This window comes from Sturnira hondurensis, unplaced genomic scaffold (assembly GCF_014824575.4).
Source record: "Sturnira hondurensis isolate 20B ecotype Veracruz unplaced genomic scaffold, ASM1482457v3 Scaffold0008196, whole genome shotgun sequence".
Taxonomy (NCBI): Eukaryota; Metazoa; Chordata; class Mammalia; order Chiroptera; family Phyllostomidae; genus Sturnira; species Sturnira hondurensis.
In genome coordinates, this window is record NW_028080827.1 from 9,952,032 (window position 1) to 9,971,287 (window position 19,256).

The window sequence follows — 19,256 nt, forward strand, 5'->3', positions numbered from 1 at the left end:
TGCTTTAGGGGAGTAGGAAGACTGTGGTAGGAAATATTGTTGGTTGGTTGATTGAATAAATGAATGAATGTGTAAGGAGCTACCATAAATGTGTAGTAAGCATTTGTTAGTAATAAAAATCAATGTAAAAATGCTGCTTGTTGTTCACCTAAAATAATATGGTAAAAGATTTAAATTAGATAGGACGTTGAATGACTCTCATGATCTCAAAGGTCCCTTCCATGACACTCTAATTCCATGGGCATACATGTGCTCTCAGTAGCTACATCACTGACACAGAGGTAGAGGTGGTACCAAGAGAGATTGTGGAGTCAGGAGGTCTACGTTTTAGTCTTGGCTAACCCAGTCATTGCCTTCAACACATAATCTTGGGTAAGCCATAATATCCCATAAGGTAGTGCCATCACCCCAGAGGCTCTTTTAAGGAGGGAATAAGGTTAAAGGTATGAATGTTTTGTAAGCCCCACACTAGGGTTCTAGAGTTAGGGCACAAGTGGGCCTTAGCTACAGTGTAGGAAGCAGAACAAATTGAGAAACAGAATTGGACTAAGGTCAGTATATACAGTAAGAGCAGAGGGAAGTTTCTGGACATCTTTTGACAATCCAGTATGGAGTCACTGTCAGCCATTCAGTTATGTCAAGTGGCAACATGACAAAGACTGAAGTAATGGTGTCTAATGAAAATGAGCCTAGAATGCCCAAAACCATTCATACAAGGACTCCATCTGGACATCAGTATGAGTGAGATCACCACCCACTGTTGGCTATAAGAACTCAAGAACTTTGACCATTCAACATTCAAGCCTGGCTGTACAATGGGTGAATCTCGGAGCCCAAGAGGACTCCTACTACACCAAACATGAGCCGCCACTGTAGCCATCCACTCAGCTTGAGACTGATGCCTCCTTTTCCAATGCAGATGCCACCAGTGACTGGGACCTTGCACCAGATGCTTGCTCTGCTTGGTCTATCACATAGCCCCTTTTCTGTGTGTAACCTGTGCGTGACTCTACTGGCTTACTGGGGAGTTCTCCCCTAATAAGCCTGGCATTGTGGAAAGACACAAATATGTGTGACTTCTTTCAGGGATGCTCCCTTGCTCATGATAGTTGGGCACCTGTATTCTCTCCAAGCTCTGTCAAAAATGAGCTATAAATGACCTGCCAAAGGTAAGCTCTTTGGCTCCTAATGTCCTAATACACAAAATGGTAGCACTCTTCTCAGAGACCAATGCCATGCCTCCCAGTTCTAAAGACCTTCCCAGAGCCACAGTTCAGTATATCCTGATACATCTTCTAGCACAGTATTATGGGGTTTATGGACCAATTGAAAGTAATGGTCTGCCTACAACCACTGCAGCCATTCAAAAAATGACCAAACATGGATGACCTTATCCTTGATTATGTCCTGAACTGTACATAATTTTCAGTGAAAAATTTAATAAGGCTGAAGTTTAATTGTTAAACAGAGGGCTCTTTTTGGTAGGTCCCCCCTACTTTTCTACCTTTGTCACCCCTTCCAATGTGCATAATCAACAAAAGAACAACTGTCAATAACTTATCATGTGTCACCTAAAATAAGCAAAAATTAGCAGTGATTTCAATGGGCCTGAAGGGCACAGTGCTTTATACATAACTGCCCATCATTAAATGTCTACTGAACTAAAATTAGCTTACAACTAGATATGATGGGAATATGCTTAGTATGAAACTAGAAGACTTAGAATGAAACTATAAATGACTTAAATCATTCCAAATTTTCTTACATTTAATATTTTAAGCATCATTATAATTTTTTTTTGAGCTCTAGTATACAAGGATGCAATGACATACTTATATATGTGCATAAACATATGTATCATAAAGCAAAAGAACATGCTGGGACTTAAAAGACTAACATTAGCCAGAAGATACCATGTCTGTGAAAAGGGATAAGAACAGCTATGTTCTCTTTAGTCTAAAGGGCTTTGGACAAGTCTGGAGCAGGAAACTCCTTAATCTAGAAAGTAGCATGAATATATTAAATAATCCACAGATATTAAGGGAGTTGAACATAAAACATATGGGAAAAAAGTGGTATCTCATTGTGTAGTGATATTTCATTGTAGCTTTAATTTTCAATTCTCCATGACAAATTATACAGTCACTTTGGAAAATAACTTGGCAGTTTTTAAATAAAGTTAAACATACTGCATTCTCATATTTAAATATTTGCCCAATAGAAATGAAAACCTATGTTCACACAAAAACATGCACAAGAAAGTCTATATAAACTTTATTCATAACAGCACCAAATTGCAAAAAACCCAATGTGCTTCAACTGGTGAATGAGTAAACTGTAATAGTAGATCTATAGAGTGGAATACTACTCAGAAATAAAAAGGGACAAGCTACGGATACACTTAAGAACATAGGTAAATATCACATACGTTATGCTAAGTAAAAGACACAAGACTAAAAAGGCTATCAAATACATAATTTCATTTATATGACATTCTGAAAAGTGCAAGATATAACGGCTGCTAGAAGTTAGGGGATGTGTAGGGTATGACTACATGGGCATCAGAGAATGTCTGGGGATGATGAAACTATTCTACATTCTGATTGTGGTGATGATTACATGACTATGAATATGTCAAAACTCACAGCATGTGGACCCCAAAAAGTTTCACTGTATATAAAACAAAAGTCATCTTTAAAAAAGACTTATGTTCCTGACCAAACTTATACATGAAAAGTATACACAAATAACACTTACCCTGATGACCAGAAATGAACCTATGTTCCTGAGGAACAGGACGAATAAGAAACCTAGAGTCCTCCTATTTCTCTACCTATGGAAATGGTGGGACAGCTTTCATACTCCTGCTGAGTCACTAGAAAAATAAGGAGTCAATAAGGCATTACATGCACATATGTGAAAACATAGGCACACACACACACATACACACCAAAAAAAACAGCCTTTCCTAAGAAGCCCAGCCTAACAGCACATTGTAGGATTGTAATTCCAACACAGACTTTTTCCAGGCTGCTGCCCAGCACATTCTGCTAGACATCTGCCAGTTTGGGGGCTTCCCTGGCATTCTAAGCTCATTTTGGGAAGTCTCATATCATTCATCTTGACACAGATTCATCAGGCAAAACTTGAAATTATGCAGAATTTGGTCCAGGAACCAATGGGTTTGATCCAAGGAACCTCACATGATAATCAGACTTTCTAGAGTGGCTACAGGGTTTTAGAATTCATGTTTGACCGAAACTACTAAACATCTGAATGCTTCTTCAGGATTAAACTGCACCACTAAATGCTAAAATAAAGGTTCACTGTTTTTGCACACATATTTGTGTGACATTCTTACTTCCATTCTCCTAAAGCAGAATAGAAAGAGCTATTTTGAATGAAGACTTGCAATGCGAAGTCATAACCACATCTCCTGACATCCTCATCTGAAGCTGAAGTATAGTCCCTCCTCTTAGCTACTCCTTGGCCTACTTTTGCCATATTGAGGATGTCCACCCTGACGAGAGCAGTGGTAACCAGAGAGTGACAAGCAACCAGGGTGGCATCACAGGAGCAAACCATAAAGAACAACAGAAGTAGATATGGAAATGTAATGCTTTGAGAGAAAGCGCCTGTCATGGTGGGAATTTAAGGAAGAAATTAGGAACAAGGAAAATCACACACCTAAGCAAAATAAAAAAGAGCAGGCTGTCAATAAGAAAAATCAAAGGAAATTATAAACAGTGTTCTATAATTGTTAAACCCGTCATAAAATTACTGCCAAGATTCCTTGTCTTTCCAGAGCTGATAAAATGAACATAAAACCACTGTTTACTCTACCTTTCATCTCTCCCAACTGCTACTAACTCTTGAGTTAAAATTTTTTTAAAAAGTAGTTAGTCTCCATATGGTACTCTCATAATCTAGACAGAATCATATTAGTTGGGAGTAAAATCTGATCTCACTTTGAAAGACATCCCCAACTGGGATTTTCCTCTTCTCAAATTATGTGTCTCTCCAGCAACAGTGTGTGGTCACAGAAGTGCATGAGACATGCTAATGCGTTTATCAAGTGATTATTCTTGGCCCCTCTGCTGGCAAAAACAAGCAGGAAACAGCACACACACAAAAAAACATGCCTCGTAAGCCACATTAACCAGCTTCAAAGCTGCTCAACTTGTGTGGCTCCTATGAATTCAAGGGAAAGAGAAAAAGGGCCATTGCTTTGTCTTTACCAAGACCACTTCCCCCTCAGCCGTTTGCCAAGTGATTGCCTTATATTGCCTAATCCAAGAGATGCCTTTCTCATGCCTTGTTGTCATTCCATAAAGAATTAGTTCTGCTTAATAGCTCAACTGTGCAGGAAGAACATTCCATGCAATTTTACACTTTGCATCAGTCCAAGAAACAGAAGGATCAAGAAAGCATTAAGAAGAGTGAGGTTTTGTAACAAAATTCGTGTCACTTAGCAACTTCATCCGTGTATAAATTTATAATGAGAAAAATACAAAGTCCATTAAATTACAGCAGAAATATTTCTACTAGGATTACTCCTGCTTTTCCAAATGATTATTTGAAAGACACTTAAAACAATTCAAGAGCTGCAGTATATTAAATTATTTGTTGGTAAACTTTACAATATTATGCTCCATTGCTGTTTTATATATTGCTTTCTCAGATTATAAAAAGGCATGGTTTTTCTTTGTTTCACATACTTACTTGGTAATCAGTGAATATTTAGTAAATGCCTATTACACAGTAGAATTCATTAAGGTTTACATCATCACAATTTATTACAATTAAATGTTCTATGTATGACATTCAATTCATAAACTGGAAACCAATCACTATGAAAATCTGAGTATCTCTTTCATCTTCTAATAGATGTTAAACTAAAGACCAAGACTATTTAATTGATCACAGGAAAAAAGGCACACACATATCAGATGTCCTTGTTAAGGTGCATTCATTATGTGGACCGTGAGTTCTAGGCTACCTGTCCACAACACGATGAAATCCTTTTAATAATGCTGTGGCTCACTTTGTTTATTAGGCTTAACCACAGACCTTAAAAGGGAAAAGAGAGAATTAACCTACTATATATCTTACATACATTAACTCACTTAATACTCCTGAAAACTTTAACAGGTAAATAATATTACTTTCACTTATAAGTAGAAAAATATGTTCTAAGAACTTAAAACAGGCCCTGGCTGGGTAGCTCAGTTGGTTAGAGCATTGTCCCTATATGCCAAGGTTGCAAGTTTGATTCCGAATCATAAATATATGGAACAATGAAAAAACAAAAATTGATGCTTCTCTCTCTCTCTCCCCACCCCACGCTCTCCTCTCTAAAATCAATAAATGAAAAGAAAAGAACAAAAATACTCTAAACCACTTGTTTGGGGTCATGTAATTAGTAAATGGTGGAGCCAGTAGTCAAATGGTGCTTTAAAAAATGACACCCAAGTGGCTGCCCTAGAGACATAAGAGGTTCATACAAAGGAGTGCACCACAGCACTTTAGCACAGAAACACTGATCCAGCCTGTGACTCTGTTCTCCCAGTAGAAACATACATTCATGAATAAAAAATAGGGAGTTTCTTTTTCTCTAATTTCCCCTCCTTTAAATGTTCCTAGAAGCAGCAACAAAAGCAAATTTCCCCTATTTTCCACTTGTTTGAACATTGTATCACTCCCAAAGTCAACAGCAGGGCTTTAGGATTTGTCAATCTCTCCCTCCCTATTTGTTACCAACATTAATTTAACTGTGCAATTATTCATCGAACATTCCTCATTATTCTCTAATATGGATTTTCTTGTCTAGCCTAAGTAAACCCACTTGCCATTCCTTAAAAACCACTCAGAATCCAAGACCATTACACTGGTAGGGTCCTACCTAGAAGAAAAAGCAACAGGATGCTATAACAGCCCAGCCATCAAGCAGAGACTATGAGTCTGGAAGAGAGGTGACATGTATGGTCAAGGGCTCATGGACTAGTAAATAGCAAAGGATTATGGAGACTGGTCCGGGCAGAGGGCAGAGCATGGATGGGCAAAGGTACAGAGCAATGAGAGAGCAAAGTACATTCAGAGAACTGAAATTCCATGTGGTGGGAATTTGGGGTGTATAGAAGAATCAGGGGATAGGGGGATGGAGAGACAGGGCAGTAAAGGACGCAGTAACTGGGCAGGCAGGGACCGATGATGAAAAGCCTTGCCTTTTTATGCTCTAAGTGTGGTCCTTGGATCAGCCTTAGAACTATTCTTAGAACAGAGTATCAGGCTCCATCCCAATGCCAATCGGCCGTTTGTTAAGATGCCCAGGTGACTTACATGCAGTTTAAAATTTGAGAAGAAAAGCTCTAAGCATTTGGGTTGCATTCTGAAGGCAACGAGAAGCTACTGAAATATTTTAAGCAAAATATAAACATGATCAGATTTTAAAATAGTATGGAAGACTATGAGTGGGTACAAATGCAAATGTGTTTTTTCATGGTTTACTTGCTATTGAGTCCTTCTGTTTGAGAATGGTTGTTTTATAAAAGTTCACACTTTTCTAATTTTCTGTTTCTATGGTTGCTAGGAGCTGTGGGAGTGGGGGGCGGAATGGAAGAAACAGGGAAGAAAAGGGTACAATTTTTTAACTATGAGTAATGTCTGTGCATCTAAAGCAAACATGATGGCTATATTTGATAACAATGAATTGTAAAATTAAAATTTATTGAGAGTAGCACACACACACTGACACACAAGGTAAATACACGAGGTGATGAAATGTGTTAATTATCTAGATGAGGGGAATCCTCTTGTAATGTATACATATATTAAATCACTATGACATATACACTGAAAATCTATTATGTCAATTATACCTCAATAAAGGTGAAATTTTTAAAAAGTGCTTCTATACCTATCTACAGGTTCCTCATAATAGGACTAGCATTTAAGGTTATCTCAAACACTAAGAATGCAACTTCTTTAGGGTAAAAGCATGTCTAACCATATCCAACCAGTGACTTAAATCAATTTTATACAATCATGCTTTCTAAACTGTTTTATCAGTTCAACGCTGTTGTATAAACAGCTTACTCTTACTTGGCCTATGAAAGGCCTTTGAACTATTTGGGTAGGGGAGATGTAGACTCTATTTTTCACTCACACACCATTTTTAACTGAGGAGAGCATAAATTCTTTTAGAAAATTTTCCTAAATTACACGCAATCTTTAGCTCAGAATAATAAAAGCACAGAATTTTGGACCAGAGCCATGTAGAAATCCCCTATAATGTATTCAATAAGCCAAATCAAAACAATGCATAGTTCATAGGAATAGGGCAAAAGAAACTTGCAGCTCATATTTCATGTCGAGTGTCACATTCATTCAAGCAAAGGAAAGTTAACTGATAAAATCTACTTTTTAAAATGCTTGTTACTGGCAGTGGAAACAGCCAAACAGCCTGACTTTTTCTTTGATGGCTTACAATGAATGTCACAGCAAAGGTTTTGTGCTAAAAGCAATATGACCCTGCTGATAAAAGACAATAAAACTGATTTTCTCAATAACAGCAAAAATGTAGTTATGTGTATCTGAAAATGTACTGTATCTTTTATAGTGACCCAGAAATTATGATACTGCTACTCATATTTAGTCCTCACAGCCATCTGACCCAAGATTGATATTCTAAAGGGATTATGATATGAATAAAACTATACTCAGGACAAATTGTAAATCTGGATTTCCCAACTTTGTGCAGAGTACTATTTATAGCCTAGTGTGAATTTTCGATACAGCTCAACAGCAACCCTGAGTCTCTTTTAAGGAAACGATTATCAGTGGCATCAGGTAATCTGAAAGACTTCTGGAAATACATCAATGCTTGGAGGCCACTAAGGCAGTGTTTTGCAACCCCTTCTATTCTGTATTGAGCACCCCTTTAGATGGCTGGTAAATCTCACTTTCCACAGATAAACATTGGCTGATGGAAGGGGTCAGTGTATACAGAAACTGAGGCAAAAGAATTAGTGAGAAAGAAAGGAAAGAGAAAGAAAAAAATACAAAAAAAGGGAAAATAATACATGACAAGAAACAAGACAAGTAAAATGACAAAGAAAAGGAATAGATCAAGAATGAATGGTGCAAATAAAGGGAAACAAAATTAAAAAATGAAGGAACAAATAAGTCACTGCTCCACTAATCAGTGCTAAACAATTCATGAAACTATTGCAACAGATTCTAGTATATTTAAATTTGGTGACAAAGCACTGAAGCTGACTATACTAGTAAATACACCTAGACAAGATTATTTCAAAGTTATCTCTCCTGGGCTGTGGAATACATTTTTTAAAAGTTCTGAGTTATCTGGGAAAGAGTATTTAGTAGGATTATAGATTTTTAAAACCTCTATGAAACTTTACAAATAGTTTAAATTTTTTATGGCTTTAACTGTGGATGTCAGGATATGATAATGACCCAACAGTATCAAGGAGGCTGGCTGACAAAACAAACAAGTTAAAGAACAATGTAGAACGCAATCAATTTAACAGGGTTACAACTACTTTGGAAAACAGCTTGACAGTTTCTTAAAAAGTTAAATGTATACCTACTATGCAACCCAGCCATTTCACTCCTAGGTATCTAGCCAGAAGAAATGAGCTTATGGTTCACACATGGACTTGTAAATGAATATTCATAGCAACTTTATTTGTAACAACTCTAAACTGTTATAAAACAGCCCAAATATTTATTAATTGAGTGGACAAAACAGTGGTATAACCACACAATGGAATACTACTGAAAAACAACAAAAAAAACGAACTATTGCTATATATGTAACATGGATGAATTTCAAAATTTGTATGCTTAATTCAAAGAATTTAAACAAAGGAGTACATATTATATGATTCCATTTACATAATATTCTAGAAAAGTCAAACTAATTGATAGACAGTAATAAAAACCACATCAGTGGTTGCCTGTAGATGGGAAGGAGGAATGGATTACAAAACGCACAAGAAAACTTCCAGGAGTTGTAAGTAGTTCATTTTCTTCATTGTGTTGATAGGTTCACCAGCACACAAATACGCCAAATCCACCAAACTGTGTATTTCAACATGTACAGCTTATTGTGCATCCATTATACCTCAATAAAGTTTTTAAAACGGGAGGGGGAAAAAACCCTGAATGTGTACATATACCCAAGTACACAGGGGAGAGCAAAAGTAGGTTTATAGTTGTGAGTATATGAAACACAGAGATTATTCTTGTATTACTAATTATTGTCTTATTTTCCATATACACTGTAAACCTACATTTGCTCCACCCTCTATGTTTATAAATACATATGAAAAAGTCCTGGAAAATCTACACAACTATTAACTGTGACTACCTTGAAGAGGAACTGAGTACTATACTTAGTTTTTTCTCTATTATTTTAATATTCATAGAAAGCATGTACTACTTCTGTAACTTCAAAAATAAAAATAGAAGTCAGTGTCCTCAAAAGCCTTTAAAAGGTCCAGGAAGCCATGTTCAAAATCATAAACATTTCCACCCATTTCCTCATCTCTGGTTGTTAAACAATACTTCTTAATAGTTTTAATGTTAATCTACTTACTATAGCAATGTTATTCTGTATTTTTCATTTTACATGTGTAATATATTAACTAGTAAGTTGAACAGGTCTATCTGCAAGCTAACTGTTATTTGTAGGACTTTTTTTACACTCGTGGGAAAGTGTTCTCTAACTCCAAACCACTACAATACTCATACGGTTTGTGTCTTTCTCTTATATTTATAACTGAAGGATGTGAATCTAGAGCTGTCTTTAAAAGCTCACTTTCTAAAATTTTAGGTTATGATTACAGTATCTTGGAATTAAATGCATTTTGTCCTATGGCATTTACTGTAGGTATGTTTAAATATTTTTGCCTTTAAATCACTCTTCCATTTTTAACAAATCTAAAGGTCTTCTCTATAAGCTAAATTATTACTTCTTTTAGTTTATTCACCTGACTCCTGATCAATTTAAATGTTACCTAACATCAAACTTATCAATAAAAAATATACTAAATCTCCAAATTTTATAAGATAGACAGAGGAGGAAGTGAAACCTTATACCTGCCTTCGGAGGACTTGCCTCTTCCTCTCTAAAAGAGCATATAGCAGATATGACAAAAAACACCCCCCCCCACCCACACACACAAAAGCGAAATTTATGGTGGGGGCTGAGAAAGAAACAATGAATTCAGATTCACCAATTAATAACTGTGTGACTTTGTAAGTTACTTACGGTCTCTATGTCTTAGTTTCTTAATCCATAAAAGACTGAAATTTTTTCTTTTATTTTTGTTCAGCTACAGTTGTCCCTATTTTCCCCTCACCACAGCTCCCCATCCCACCCACCCCCACCTTCCACACTCAATCCTACCCCGCGCTTTTGGCTTTGTCCATTGATCCTTTGTACATTTTCCTTGAAAATCCTTCCCCTTCTTTCCCCAATTACCCTCCTTCCCCTTCCACTCTGGCTACTATAAATTTATTTACTTCAATGTCTCTGGTTATATTTTTGCTTGCTTGTTTTGTTTATTAGGTTCCACTTATAGGTAAGATCATATGGTATTTTTCTTTCACCGCATGGCTTGTTTCACCTAGCACAATGCTCTCCAGTTCCATCCATGCTGTCTTGAAGGGTAGGAGCTCCTTTCTGCTGCATGCTATTCCATCATGTAAATGTTCCATAGTTTTTTGATCCATTCATTTATTGATGGGCACTTGGGCTACTTCCAGCACTTGGAAATTGTAAATTGTGCTGAATTTGGGGTATAGAGGTTCCTTTGAATAGGTGTTTCAGGATTCTTAGGGTATAATCCCAGCAGTGGAACTGCTGTGTCAAAAGGCAGTTCCATTTTAGTTTTCTAAGGAAATTTCACACTATTCGCCACAGTATCTGCACCAGTCTGCATTCCTGTCAACAGTGTACTAGGGTTCCCTTTTCTCCACAACCTCTCGAGCATTTGTTGTTTGATTTGGTTATGATGGCCATTCTGACCAGTGTGAAGTGGTATCTCATTGTGGTTTTAATTGAATTTATTATTTCAAACAGTTGTGGTGAGGATTAATTGAAGCATTTTATATAAAGGATTTTATTCTGTTCATCTCTTCCCATTCCTTTGTAATCCTAATTCATTTATAATATAACCTCTGCCTTCCAACTCTTCCTCATGTCTTCCCTATCCTATATATATATATGGTCTCTAAAGCTTGCCTCTGCCTCCAGCTTCTGTACCCTGTTCTTTTTTCCACTTCACTCCTCCATCAGTATATCTCCTCTCTTCTCAACCCCATCATGACCACCAGTGATGGACCAAATTGTTTCTCCTTGATCCTCAACTGATTTGGACTCCACAGCATCTACAACAATGGAATGCCCTCACCTTGAGACTTCCTTATTTCCTTTCAGTACTTCCTCCACCCACTTGGATGACTCCTCTTCTTTCACTTCTTAAATGTAAGGCTGACTGTGTGTCTTCAGCCCTCTTATCTTTGTACACTATACTCTTTCCTTGACAACCCCATCAACTTCTCCCATCCAATACATAGTTAATAACTACTAAATCTGTGTATTTCTAGGTTTCAACTCTCCTCTTGGAAAATCTTTGATTCCATCAACATAATGGCTAGATGCCTCCATCTAGATGTCCCAAAGGCACCTAAAATTTGGTGTGATAGGACTAAATTCATTTTCCTTCTCGCTCACATTGGTTCCAAATCTTTCCCCTCTCTTCCTCTCCCAGTCCACCAACACTTTCTGAGACTTACTCCCATGTTTCTCTCCAATCTGATTTAATGGTATTGTCACCCAAAAACACAAGTCATAAATCTTCAATTTATCTTCAAGGGTAGAGAACATGAAATATTCATTGCCACACTTCTCTCATATCCATTCTGTCTGCAATACACTGACTACAAGAGTAGCTGAAATTCTTCACGCATACATGCCCATGCTCTTTACAATGTAACTTTGCAGCTCTCCTCACCTTTTGAATACAGGCTGCCCTTGAGACTTGCTTTGGACAGCAAAATGGGATGGAAGTAACAGTGTGTTATTTCCATGCTCTGAGAAGGCTCATGTGATTTCTCTCACTCTTTTAGAACTTGCCACAGACACATAACAAACTCAGGATAGCCTGATAGATGATGAAAAGACATGTGGTCCAATTTCTCCCATCACTCCAACTGACAGGCAGGCAGCCAACCATGGAGGTTGATATCACCTTATACCAGCCAACACCCCTCCTCCTTGCACACCTGCCCACCAATTGCACACACATGAGTTAGCTCAGCTGACATGAGGCAAACCTGGCTCATGTCAGCAAAGCCATGCACCTGTTCTACAGACTTGTGTGAAATAATATGTACTTACAGTTTAAGCCACCATGTTTGAGTAGTTTGTTATACAGTGATAGTTAACGGATACACTTTCTTTTCTGCTCTCATGGTTATTGCCCCAACTCATGCACCCATCTCTCAGCTGGTTGCTATTGTTTTAGCTCTCACCTGTAATCATTTATATGTATACGTGTGTATATATTATAAAGATAATTTTAGTAATTGTGTATATATCTATGTATATATGTATACTTGTGTATGTATGCATTATGTATATGTATATGCACAAAAATTTGCTCATGGAGCACAGATGTGATACGTAAAAAGTTAAATAAGTACAGTAGATGATGACTTTTAGGTGAACATTACATGGAAGGAGGCCTAGAGAAGGAAAAGATCACAGTGAGATGAAATGGTTAAGAAAAGCATAAATAATTCTAGGTATAAGATTTGAATTAAGTCAAATTAAAATGGAGCAATGCACCCTGACTGGTATGGCTCAGTGGTTTGGGCATCATAATACAAAGTGAAAGGTCACTGGTTCTACTCTTCGTCAGGGCACATACCTGGGTGCGGGCCAGCAACCCAGTTAGTTAGGGGTGTTCGAGAGGCAACCAACTGATGTTTTTCTCACATATGGGTGTTCCCCTCTCTCCCTTCCTTCCTCTCTAAAAAATAAATAAAATCTTCAAACAATAAAATAAAATAGAGCACTAAAATGGACTACAGCATTTACATGATTGCATCCCCGTCTCCCACCCTGTCAGCCTCACTACTTACTTTTCTGACCTCATCTTCTGCAATTCTCTCTTATGCTGCTCCAGCCACACCGGCTTCCTCACTGTTCTTTGAACAGACAAGCACACTCCAGCCTCACATCCTTCGCACTGGTTCTTCTCTCTACCTAGAAGTAATCTTCTTTTAGAAATCCCCATGTCTGGTGTACTCTCTCTTCAAGCCTATACTCAAATATCACCTTACAGAAAGGCCTTTCCTGATCATCTTAATTAAAACAGTGACTAATCCCCACCTCAGCTTTCTGTTCCCCCTTTACCCTGCTTTATTTTTCTTTTTAGCACGTCTGTACTACCTGGGAAACCCCACAGCCTGAGCACCCAGTGGACAGCTATGGACCACACTGGAGCACCACTACCCTGCCTCTGAAGAGCTGATCATCCATGGAGGGTGGCGGTTGGTGGTAAGTGGTCATAGCTAATCCCTGCAGCTGACTGACCTGGGTAAATCCCTCCCACTGTTCTGCAAACAGCAATCAAGGCTCAACTACTAGAGGAGGGTGTACTTGGCCCACACAAATGGCACACCTCGAGTACCCAGTTTGGGTGATAAGGGTCCAGTTTGCCACTGGACCCTGCAGGACACCTGACACATTATTAGGATACCCTACCAAATCATGGAATCATAGCATCTCTACCTAATACACAGAAACAAACACAGGGAGGATGTCAAAATGAGGAGACAAAGAAATATGGACCAAATGAAAAGAACAGATCAAAACTCCAGAAAAAGAACTAAATGAAATGCGGATGAGCAATCTATCAAACAGAGTTCAAAACACTGGTTATGAGGATGCTCAATGAACTTAGTGAGGATCTTAATAGCATAAAAAAATCCAGACAAAAAATGAACAATTTACAAGTAAACAACAGTAGAGTGGATGAAACCAAGAATCAAATCAATGATATGGAACACAAGGAAGCAGAAAACAACCAATCAGAACAAGAAGAAAAAAGAATTTAAAAAATGAGGACAGTGTAAGCAGCCTCTGGGACAACTTCAAGAGGTCCAACAATGGCACCCTAGGGGTGCCTGAAGGAGAAAGAAAGAGCAAGAAATTGGAAATCTATCTGAAAAAAATAATGAAAGAAAACTTCCCTAATTTGGTGAAGGAAATAGACATGCAAGTCCACTAAGCACAGAGAGTCCCAAACAAGATGGATGCAAAGAGGTCCACTCCAAGACACATCATAACTAAAGTGCCAAAGGTTAAAAATAAAGAGAGAATCTTAAAAGCAGCAAGAGAAGAGCAGTTGATTACCTACACAGGAGTCACCATAAGACTGTCAACTGATTTCTCAAAAGAAATTTTGCAGGCTGAAAGGGACTGGAAAGAAATATTCACAGTCATGAAAAGTGAGGACCTACAGCTAAGATATCTCTACTCTGCAAAGATAATCTGCCCTTTGATTCTAAATGAAGCCTCGCGGACCAGAAAAAACTAAAGGAGTTCATCATCACCAAACCTTTATTATATGAAATGATAAAGGGACTTATTTTTAAAAAGAATATCAAAATTATGAAAATAAAATGGCAATAAGTACATACCTATGGACGATTGAACCTAAAAAGCAAACTAAGCAAACAAAAAAACAGAGACAGAACATTGGATATGAGAGTGTTTTGATGGTTGCCAGATGGGAGGGAGGTTTGGGAAAATGAATGAGGAGGTGAGGAGATTAAGAAGTGCAAGTAGGTAATTACAGAACAGTCTTGGGAAAGTAAAGTACGGTATGAAAATGGTGTAGCCAAAGAAATACACACATGACCAAAAAACATAAACAAAGATGTGTGTGTGGATTGCCTGAGGGAATGAGGAATGCTGAGCAGAGTGGGACAATCGGAGAAAAACTGAACAAGTGTAATAGCATAATCAATAAAATATAATTTTAAAAACTCATATTTTTCTGTTGATAAATAAGCAAACAAGCAAGCAATGAATGCTTCTCAGGTCTCAATGTAACCTCTTCAATCACACAACTGCATTTCAGCCTTTAAATAAAATGAATAAGCTCACATGCAGTTTTCTTTTTTTTTAAATATATATTTTTAAAGTTTTATTTACTTTTAGAGAGGGGAAGGGAGGGAGAAAGAGGGGGAGTGAAACATCAATGTATGGCTGCCTCTCATGTGTCCCCTACTGGGGACCTGGCCTGTAACCCATGCATGTGCCCTGACTGGGAACTGAACCGGCAACACTTTGGTTTGCAGGCCCACGCTTAATCCACTGCACTACACCAGCCAGGGCACAGTTTCTTTTCTGTACTGATAAGTCTTTGACATAAGAAAGTGAACTCTTGGGGTTAATATATCAATCACTAGCAACCCACACTATGGTCAAAATGGTGAAACAAAATGCTTGGTCAGAGTTCACTGACCAACGGTCAAAGACAGACAAAGACCCCTGTCTCAAATAATAACTTTAGCTTTCAGAGAAGCTCATTTTCTGTAGCAGCAAAGATTTTCTAGAATACAGCTTTGCTATGTTTGAACCAAATCCGCAAATCTCAGGTGGATTTGCTTTCTTTGGGTACTACAATAGGTAACTGAAAAAGCAGCTGATTCAACTCCTAATTGCTCATCCTATTTGATCATTAAGACAATCCACACAATGATGTATGATATGGTTATTATAACTGTGCTCTTTCTCAAATTGAATTAAACATGAAGCAATGTGAAGCCCTGCTAAATCAACTTAAGACTATTTGGTGCGAAACATAGATATGGTGTTAAAATTTTTTTAAAAATATGGAACGCTTCATGAATTTGCGTGTCCTCCTTGTGCAGGGGCCATGCTAATCTTCTCTGTATCATTCCAATTTCAGTATATGTGCTGCTGAAGGGAGCACATGGTATAAATTTTCCAGGGCAGATGTTGTTTCAGATTGTTAGTATCTTTTTATATCAAACCTTTATGCAAATTTTTCAAGACTTGGAAGAAAAACAATAAAAAGACCATTAAGATAAAACTTAAGACTTCCGCCAAGATGGAGGCATAGGTGGAAACACTGTGCCTTCTCCCACAGCCAAGTTTGAATACAACAAAGGTTTGGAGAACAAGGACACACCCAAAGACCAGAAAACGGAATTATACGGAAGTCTGACAACTACGAACCATTCAACGGGGACGGTAAGAGAGGCGGAGCCAGCAGCGGAGCTGGGTCGGGCAGGACAGATCCCCGACCTAGACGCGCAGGCAGCCGGGAACCAGTTGGGGTGTGGGGCAGACTGACCGCGGTTGCACATTCGCGCACAGTGAGACAGACCACGCAGGCCCCAGGGGATGAACCCAGTGGTGGAGGGCTGACAGCGGTGGCACACTCGCGTGCAGTGGAACAAAACGCGTGGGCCTGGTGACCCTGGTGGCTGCGGTGCCGGGCCTTGGCGGCAGGCGGCAGGTGGCAGATGGGAAGCCATTGTCCCTCTTTGACCCCGCCCCCACATACAACGTCACAACCCAGCGACTTAGTTGCCCTGCTCTAGTGAACACTTTAGGGCTCTGATCTTGCTATGGAACAGGCACGAACAGCCCAAAAGATGGTGCAAGAAGAACTCAAAGTCCCAGAGCCAATAACTCTAAGCGACCGAGAAATTGCCAGCCTCTCAGAAGCACAATTCAAGACACTATTTATCAGGATGCTCACAGAATGGTAGATTATAGCCACAAATTAGAGGGACATAGTCACAAATTAGAGGAACATATGAAGGCTAAACTAATTGAAATGAAGGGAGATGCACAGGAAACCAATAGTGATGGAAAGGAAACTGGGACTCAAATCAATGGAATGGACCAGAAGGAAGAACAAAACATCCCACCAGAAAGGAATGAAGAAATGAGAATTCAAAACAATGAGGAGAGGCTTAGGAACCTCCAGGACATCTTGAAACGTTCCAACATCCGGATTATAGGGGTATCAGAAGGGGGAAAGAAACAGCCACGAGTGGAACACTTATTTGAACAAATAATAAAGGAGAACTTCCCCAGTCTGGCAAAGGAAATAGACTTCCAGGAAATCCAGGAAGCTCAGAGAGTGCCAAAGAAGTTGGACCCAAGAAGGAACACACCAAGGCACATCATAATTACATTAGCCAAGACCAAAATGAAGGAGAGAATCCTAGAAGCAGCAAGGGATAAGGGGACAGTCACCTACAAAGGAGTACCCATCAGACTGTCAGCGGATTTCTCAAAAGAGACCTTACAGGCAAGAAGGGGCTGGAAAGAAGTATTCCAAGTCATGAAATCCAAAGACCTACAGCCAAGATTGCTTTATCCAGCAAAACTTTCATTTAGAATGGAAGGACAGATAAAGTGCTTCTCAGATAAGGTCAAGTTCAAGGAGTTCATCATCACCAAGCCCTTATTATATGAAATGCTAAAGGGACTTATATAAGAAAAAGAAGATGAAAAATATGAACAGTGAAAGGACAGCAAACACACAGTTATTAACAACCACACCTAAAACAAAAGCAAACCAAGAGGACAGCTAGATCAGGAGTGGAACCATAGAAATGAAGAACACATGGAGGGTTAGAAACAGGGGAGTGGGAGGGGGAGAAGGGGGGAGAAGGCACAGAAAATAGCATAGACAGTAGGTAGAAAATAGATAGGGGGGAGGGCGAGAATAGTGGGGGAAATATAGAATCTAAAGAACTTGAGACACGTGGTTATAAACTAAGGGGGGGAGAATGGTGGGAGAGGGAGTGTGCAGGTGGAGGGGAATGAAGGGGGGGAAATAGAACAACTGTAATGGTATAATCAATAAAATATATTAAAAAAAGATAAAACTTAAAAATAAGCTGTCAAGCAAATAACAAACGCAGCTATATAATTTAATTTCAATGGCCACTAATAGGACACTTTATCTCTGACAAAATATGGAAATATATTTTAAAGCACTCCTCTAAATACTATTTATTCAGACTATTCAAACATATAGAAGAGGGAGTAACACAACAAACATTTCTGTACATTCCACCAAGCTTCAGCAAATACTAACACTCTGCCACATTCGTATCAGAATTTTTTAAATATAAAACATTACAAATTTGGTTGTATACCTTTCTCTAACCTAATCTTTTCCTCCCCAGAATCAACCACTATCCTGAATAACATACTTGGTCTCATTAATATTTTATACTGTGTATATACTCATAAACAAAATATGTACTGTTTTGCATACTTTCAATCTATATACAAAGGCATCATACTCTATTGTGTAATTTATTTTTATGCTTAGCTTACTTTGCCATTTATCCACATTTATACATATATATATATATTTTAATCATTTTAACTAATTCATTTCACTGTATCCCATTATTTATTAGTCATATCCTTATTGATGGACATGTAATTTGTTTCCAACTCCATTATTACAAAGGATGCTTCAAGAAACATTCTTCCACATATTTCCTGTTGCACATGGGCAAGAATTTTTCTATGACATATACCTAGTAATGAAATTGTTGAGTCAAAAGGCATATCCATTTTCAATTTTTCCACATGCAGTCAAACTGCTTTCTAAAACAGCTATCATTTATATTCACTTTAGATTACCATCAGCTTTCCTAGCCATATTTTGGCAGTTATCAGGCTTTTTGATGTTTGTCAATGTAGTGAATGTAAAATAGTGCCTTTAAAAAAGACTTTATTTACTTTTAGAGAGAGGATAAGAGAAGGAGACAGAGAGGGAGAGAATCACCAGTGTGTGAAAGATTCATTGATCAGTTGTCTCTTACACGCCCCTAACCGGGGACCTGGCCTGCAACCCAGGCATGTGCCCTAAATGGGAATCAAACTGATGACTTTTCCATTCAAAAACCAGCGCCCAATCCACTGAGTCACACCAGTCAGCCAGGACTAAAATAGTATCTTTAAAATTACTCTTTTCACTTTCCTGATTACAAGTGAGTTAAGCACAGTTTCATATATTTATCAGCTATTTAGGTTTTGTCTTCTGTGAACTACCTCCTGTTCACATTCTTTTCTACTAGGATATTTGCTTCTTTGTTACTGATTTGTAGAATTCTTTATATATTTTGGTTTGTAATCCTTTGTCATTTAGATT

The 19,256-nt window shown here is 38.2% G+C and overlaps 1 protein-coding gene and 1 non-coding gene across 2 annotated transcripts in view; both read right to left on the reverse strand.

The window, feature by feature from the left end:
• The window catches only part of PRTG (protogenin), a 141,070-nt gene that overhangs the window by 101,605 nt on the left and 20,209 nt on the right, over nucleotides 1-19,256 (reverse strand). The window lies entirely within an intron of this gene.
• LOC118992695 (U6 spliceosomal RNA) lies at nucleotides 15,931-16,037 on the reverse strand. Its single transcript, XR_005067696.1, has one exon. It is a non-coding gene; the product is annotated as a U6 spliceosomal RNA (small nuclear RNA).